The sequence below is a fragment of the Copadichromis virginalis genome, linkage group LG8, assembly GCF_057382275.1.
Source record: "Copadichromis virginalis isolate Kocher_CV1m ecotype Utaka linkage group LG8, C_Virginalis_male_GT1.1, whole genome shotgun sequence".
Classification (NCBI taxonomy): Eukaryota; Metazoa; Chordata; class Actinopteri; order Cichliformes; family Cichlidae; genus Copadichromis; species Copadichromis virginalis.
This window is the reverse complement of record NC_140625.1, coordinates 24,347,599-24,354,803: the sequence shown is the minus strand read 5'-3', so window position 1 is coordinate 24,354,803 and position 7,205 is coordinate 24,347,599. Positions and strand designations below refer to the sequence as shown.

The 7,205-nt window shown below is 35.7% G+C and overlaps 1 long non-coding RNA gene across 5 annotated transcripts; it reads left to right on the top strand.

Moving 5' to 3' along the window:
- Positions 1–1,559: 1,559 nt before the first annotated feature.
- On the top strand, positions 1,560–5,588 carry LOC146703481 (uncharacterized). 5 transcript variants are annotated; one of them, XR_014922014.1, is made up of 5 exons: positions 1,560–1,846; positions 2,530–2,595; positions 2,946–3,096; positions 3,546–3,638; positions 3,938–5,588. It is a non-coding gene; the product is annotated as an uncharacterized LOC146703481 (long non-coding RNA). The 5 variants fall into 5 exon arrangements; XR_014922015.1 differs by having other exon boundaries at positions 1,560–2,002; XR_014922016.1 differs by lacking the exon at positions 2,530–2,595 and having other exon boundaries at positions 1,562–1,846; positions 3,938–5,587.
- The last annotated feature ends 1,617 nt before the right edge of the window (positions 5,589–7,205 follow it).

Below are 7,205 nucleotides of genomic sequence, written 5' to 3'. Positions count from 1 at the left end.
TGTGCCAGGAAGGGCATCTTTATCTTAATCTTAGTCAAATCAGACATGAAGATCATAAATAATGAGATTTCCACACCAGATCAGTCAGGGCCTGGGTTAACAGCAACTTCGTCTGGTGCTGTTAGCAAAAAGGGTCCCAGTGGAAACTGTTGGCCAAGGATAAAGGAACAGGAGGAGACATGTTAGGACATGTCAGCCAGAGAGAAGGAAAGGCATGAGTATGGCAATGAGAGTAGAGACTCTAAATGTAAACACTGTGCCCAGAAAAGGGGGATAATTGCCTGATATGATATGATGGAGAGAAGGATGGTAGCAAGGCCAGGAGTAATCTTGAAGGAAGAGTACGTGATCAGTGTTGTAGGTGAAGAGTGTCAGACAGAATCGTGAGTTTGAAGCTAGAAATGAAAGGGGTGATGTTTAATGTTGTCAGTGTGTATAACCCACAGGCTGAATGTCAGAAGATACAGAGAAATTCTGGAGTAAGTTGGATGAAGCAGTAGAGGTGATGAGAGGGTGTTGGGTAGGTGAGTGTTATGGAGAAAATGCACAAGGGCAGAAGTTGGTTGTGAAAAGGATGGAAATGACTGTAGTGAACATTTCAAAAGAGGTAGCAACATAAGGTAAAGTATAAGAGTCAGAAAGAAAGGTGCACACAAGTGGACAGCATGTTATGTAGAAGGTGCAATCTGAAAGAGATAGGAGACTACAAGGTGGTCAAATGTAGCTAGGCAGCATCAGATGTCAGTTTGTGGGATAAAGTTATGCATCCAGAAGAGGAAGCAACTAAAGCCAGAGGCAAAGATTAAGTGGAAGTTGAAGAAGGAAGAATGTTGCTCAGAGGTCTGGAAGGAGTTGAGACAGGCACTAGGTGGTAGGTATGACTTATTAGATGACTGGGAAGGTAAAGCTGTACTGCTGAGACAAACTCCCAAGAAGGTTTCTAGTATGGACAGAGGAAAGAGGACAAGGATACCTGATGCAGGAATGATAAAGTACAGGATACTTTTCAAAAGATGGCGTTGGAAAAAATGGGATAGTCGGACACATGATGAAAATAGACAGGACTGTGTGGAGGCTAGATGTACAGAGACTAGGGCTGCAACAATTCATCGAGTAATTGGAATAACTGATTATCAAAACTCCTCAGTGCTAATTTTTTGCTTCGTTGCTTCATTTAACATGCAGCTCTGTAGCTCTCAGTTGTCACTATGTAAACGAGAGCGTTTTATCCACATTAAAAACAGACTTGCAATAGAAAAATGTGCATGTGTGTCAATACCAAATATTAGACAATTAAGACCATGCAGCCCCCAGTTTTTAAACCAAAAGGCTTATAAAACCACAGCAGCAGTGAAGAAGATGTCTTAGTTTAACACTGATCAGGAGTCTGGCTACACACACCGCAAAGAGCAAAGAGTTGGAGGCGTTACCGAGACGCTGAGATCAGGTGGAGTGAAAGAAAAAACATTTCTAGCGTCTAGCTTGTTCTTGTACACTCAAAAAAATGAATGAGGTGGATTGTTCAGTGTATATTAATTATTTATTTTCATTTTACTTAAAATATGTTTTTGTTAAGTTAACATATGTTTTTCTAATCAAGTCTACGTAATTGTGTCTATTATTCAACGTACATAATACTAATGTGTTACTTGATCGCATAACATTTAAGTTAAGTCAATGAGGATCGATATACCTTGTATATCCACAAGGCGGCAGTAATGCAAAAACAGTTGTAATGAAACCGCGCAGAACAAGAAGGTTTCACGGCTTGTGCCTGCTCATGCGCAAGACTTCAAATTTAACTGAAAAAGGCTGTTTTGGCGCCAAGCTGCTGTTTCTTTGAGAGGTAAGACCACTTTTTTCTTTGACTATGTTGTGTAGTATCTATATGTCCAGCATGGTTATATTTTGCGTTTGTCTTACAAGACATGTTATATCGTTTGCGTGTGCTTGTTTTACATTAGTTTTACTGGGTCCTGGACATGCTTATTTTGTGGACTGTGTAAGAAACATTTTTATTGTTTTTTGTTTTATTAAGGGATTAGCTACAGGGGTTCATGGGGTTATTCTTCCATTTGCTTTCTTGGGATTCCTTTTCTGTAATCCGAGAGTCGGAAATATCGAATAGGATAGCAAGGATAGCATAAAGTGACATTTAAAATCCAAAAAGTCAAGGGCGAAAGCCACTGTGACACCATTGTTCTGCTCTATCAGTAATCTGTATTATGTAAAAATGGTCTGTAAATACAGCATGTTTCCTAGCGGAGTTATACATATCAATGTAGTTATAAATTACAGTTTGTGAAAGTACACACTTAATTTTTTTAATAAAATTATTCAAGACATATGAGTGGACAGACAATGGAGGTCGACAGACCTGGTGATAATTGCTTCTATAGAAAGTTAGCACATGGCAGTGTCAATCTCTTGCTTTTCTTCTGAGTAGTATTTTATTTAGTTGTAATTCAAACAATAATTTGCTTCTTGAAATTAAGTAATGAATTTCTTGTTTTACTTTATAAATCTCAGATCCTGCCTTTACCTGCTCCCTCCTATACTGATGTGGTGTATGTGGTACTGCTGAGCTTGTATGTGGTATGTGAACTGTTATACTTTTAAAAACAAAACTGTTTTATAAGTTAAGTTTTCTTTTGTGACCCATCCCATGCCCCTGTTATTTCGTCTCCACATCTGAACCATGGTAAAGGTTGCAGTTCAAGGGCCTGAGGCATGAAATTCTTTTCAGATCAGCTGTGATCAATATTTTTTGGAACTTGATAAATAACAATAAAAGCTGTAATGGCTCCATTAGCATTTTGTGTAAATGTTTGTGTTAAAATTATAGCTTTAATGAGGTCTTTCTACATTAGTTTTAGTTTGTATATGTGTACATATAGTATGTATATTTACAGTACAGTATGTTGTGTTTGTTGACATATTTTCAGGTGGAAGCAGAATATGTGAGGATTACTACTGCATGTTCCAAGGCTTTTTACACAACTTGACCAATACACTGACCAGCTCATAAAAGTCTTCAAGAAAAAAGGAGGCGTTGCAGGGAAGAAAATTAGACAAACTTTGGCCCCAGCCACACAGGTGCGTTATTCTGTTGGTAGCAAAATATTATGGCTAATAAGATCATTTTCAAATTTAAACAGCTAGTGTATGGTAGCTGCACAGTGCACTTACATTTATATTAAGCAAGACAAAGTTTGGTACTCAAAACGTTGGAAAATTTAAATTCCCTAAACATATGTAAAATCTGATCCCTTGATTTAGGTTAAACCAGAAGTGAATGTTTTTATGTTATGTTTTGAATGCAAAAAAGATGTATTAGTTTGTCTTTACCTCAATTATGGACATATATAATGTGGTGGAAACCCTGCCCAACAGGTTAACTATTCATGTCCATGTGATGATTAGTTGTTCTTGTGTACATGTCTATCTGTGCAGTGGCTATGTCATTCATTTTGCGTATAATGTGAGTTTCTGTCATCCTAAAGTATTTCTGTTTTCTCTTCCTGTATCTCTGCCACTCTCTACAGAAGGAAACCATTGAAAAGGGGAGGGAGTGTGTCCTCAGGGCACTACCTTTTTACCTGAATGAAGACCCAAGCATCCTCTTCAAAGAATAATTGGTTGGTAATTTTAGTTTAGTTTTTTATCTGTATTAAACCAAATTTTGAATAACTAATGTTGTTGCATGTTGTAATGTTGTTGTTGTTGTAATTTGCATGGAACCTGTTTAAATGTTTTGGGAAATCTTCTTGTATACCCAAACTATTTATATTTATCGTTGAATCTGTAGTCTGAAATAGTGGCGCACTGGGGTGCATGTTCCTAATATTGTGTTTACGTCATTAAAGGGTAGCTTTGGCCCTTTTTCTTTCTTTCTTTTTAAAACTGGATGCCATTTTTCTATGTTTTTGTGTCTAAGCTACAGCTGTTCAGAGGGAGCTGGAACAAATTACCCTTGCTATCTTTACCATCGAAAGAGCTGATGCCAGCACTCCTCCAGCCGATGTGGGTATAACCATCTAGTGTGTCCTGCATGACCTGGAAGACCTGGCCTCTGCATGTGCACTCTTAATGGGTGGGATATATGCACTGAATCTCAGTTAACCTCAAGACTGAAAGCTAAGAGACAATCAAAAGTATTGAGATTTAAAGGATTTAATTGAGAGATGATACTGCACCAGAAATGTTGAAGGGTGGTGTGTATATTAGCGTTCAAGGCATATTGTTATGAGGTGGAAATATGTTCATATTCAGTTTGTGTTACATTGTGTGCATTGTAAAGGTAATTGCAATACATACTAAAAATAAGGGTAAGTTAGGAGGTTGATCTGATATCCCCGTGTTGGTGTTGTTCCCAGATCATCATACTAAATGTTGTTCCAGGATCAACATTGCAAGTGACCAATCAGAATGTTGTGACGTCATACTTTTGCGACTTCGGGAAAAACCGGCGTAAAACAAAAAACTGTACTTAAGCTGCGTGAAACCGCCTCTGTCCGCCGATCAACTGACCCTAACCCTAACCGTAACCCTTTAATAAACAGTAAGCAGAATTGATATTGTCCTTGCAACATTGGAATTTCATAAATGCACAAATGGCTTGGAATAGAGTAACGTCACAACAATGTGATTGGTCACTTGCAATGTTGAACCTGGAACAACATTTTCATGATGGTCTGGGAACAACACCAACACGAGGATATCAGATCATCCAAGTTGGGAATGCAGGATGAATGTATATTTTGTGGACTTTTAAAGACGAACAATTGTTTCCATGTTAAAATGTTTACATCTGAAGTTTTTTGCCCAAACACTGGTTAAATGGTTACTGCTGTGCTGTTGCAAAAAAACTGAACGCTGACAAGCTGTTTTATTGTTAGACCATAATGTTGGCATGTTTTGTTAAAGTTTTATTTGGGATGGTGATGTAATTTTCTTTGATTGCTAATATCAGTGGACTATTTATTATTGTTGTTGTTGTTGTTGTTGTTGTTGTTGTTGTTGTTGTTACATAATTTATTTTTTTTTAAATTGTGGCTGTTGAGGTGGACACTTCACTTTGCGTTGTTAAAGGAAAGCACTTCATTGGCATTGTGTTACTGGACTGACCCTAAGCAATCATTGCAAATAGCAACTTTGCTATCCATTTTAGACACTAAAAGGAAAAAAAACACTCACAGACCTTACTAGCATCACATGTGCATGACTCAAGTGTCATCTTATCAATGTGTTATGTGATCTTCAATGCGTTTTTTTTTTTTTTTTTTTTTTTTCTTCTATTTCTGGTAGATACAGACATTTAATTTAAAGTCTTGATGTTGCATCTGTCTACATACTGTTAATTACTAACCCTAATGAGCTGTTGTGTTTTATTTTGGACTGGGTTTACACAAATGCTCACTGAATGTGTTGGCAATAAAATAAATTTTAAAAAATAAGTTGGATGTACTTAATTCATTTGTGTGGAACCTGTTGACAAAATAGATTTATGTAAAACTAATTAATAAAGCACAAGGTGGCTGAAAATATAATATTTGAATTAATCTAACTTAAATTTAACATTTTACTGCCACAAATAAGAAATGTGTTGAACTAATCTAAACTATCTAACCTGAAAATATATCATCTATGTTCATACAACATAACTTGATTTAGTTAGTCTTAAATATGTCTTGTTAAATTAGATGAACTAAAGATTTTTGCTTTAAACTAACATAATTCAATTTCGTGGAACCTGTTGACAAAATAATTTTAATTAAAGTCAACGTTTCATTTTTTTTGAGTGTAATCACTGTTAAACCCTTTGAAAAAGATGGCAGGATTTCTTCATTAAACCATCTGCTCAACAAGTTCAGATGAAAAGAAGAAAAGTAAACTTTATAGCTGCTCCTGCCCACTGTTGTTTATTTTACACAGTGAAAACTCTCCAGTAAGCCTCCAAATGTTGTATTAAAGTATATACCTATATAAAATATATTACCTCCTATCAATGTCAAAAAGGTTCCAAGAAGACAGAATAAAGGTAATTTTATTGTATGCCTTAATTTAGATTGCATGTATAAGTTATTTTATTTGACTTTAACCTTTGACTCTACTTGAGATTATTTATCTATTTTTGCATTTAAGAAAATGTTTTCTCTAAAAAGTTAAATTTTTAATATGGCATGTAAAAAGGCTTCAGTTGGGTGTTGTTGTTGGTTTTGTAGATGATCTTCTGTGGAAGCAGCTGAAGGAAGAAGAAGTTAACCAAATAATCGTCAATATGTTAAACTGGTCAATGAATGAGTTTATACTTGTTAAAATGAGCTAATGAACAGTCTGTCTCAAACCAGCATTGCACTCCCAAGACAGATTAATGTGACAAAAACTATAATTATGCATGAAGCTGAAGAAAAACACAATAGGTCTACTTTGGGCCTGTAATATTAATATTGTTATTTCTCTCAAAGTCAGAAACTAGAAGCTATTTTTGCTAAGAATCCACCCGTAGCTGACTCTAAAATTAGAAGTTGCAAATAAAGATGATACATGGTGTGAGAATATTGCTATTGAAAATGAAAGCGTGCCAAGTAATGATGCTTAAATTAATAAAGTATGTATTGTAAGTGTCAACAGTAGTTCCCCAAACAAAAAGAGGCTACCTGTATAGACTCGGTGACACTACCTCATTCTTTCTTGCCCTTGTTTACTCAAGTGTGCTCAGGCTGTTTTATTTCAATTTTATTTTATATTATTTCAATTTTAAAAAACAAAAACAAAGGGAGCGTGTGTATGCTGCACCACGCCTGTGTTTCTCCTTTCATTTTTAAGTATTAGAGGTACATCAGAAGAAAGTGGGTTTCAGAAGAGCAGTGACTTATTTATCTTTTTTTATTAAATCAATTTTAATCTTCCTTCCTTGTTTTCTATTTTAAAAAGAGAAAAGGAATCAATGCAATAGTCTATATCTGTATGATTTTCCCATCAGAGTTCAGAGATAGCAAGTCACATTCAGAGTTTGATTGCCAGAACTATTTGATTGTGACAGGCTTGTCTTTTTGCTCAGACAGATATTGTCTTGAACTCTCGGATGGATAGATGGAATAAAGTGGGGCTTACCTTAGAGAACAAGTAAAAGGTTCAACAAAAGTCAACTTGGTAAATTATTAAATATTTTATCTCGACTTGGTAACATTGTCTATTATTTG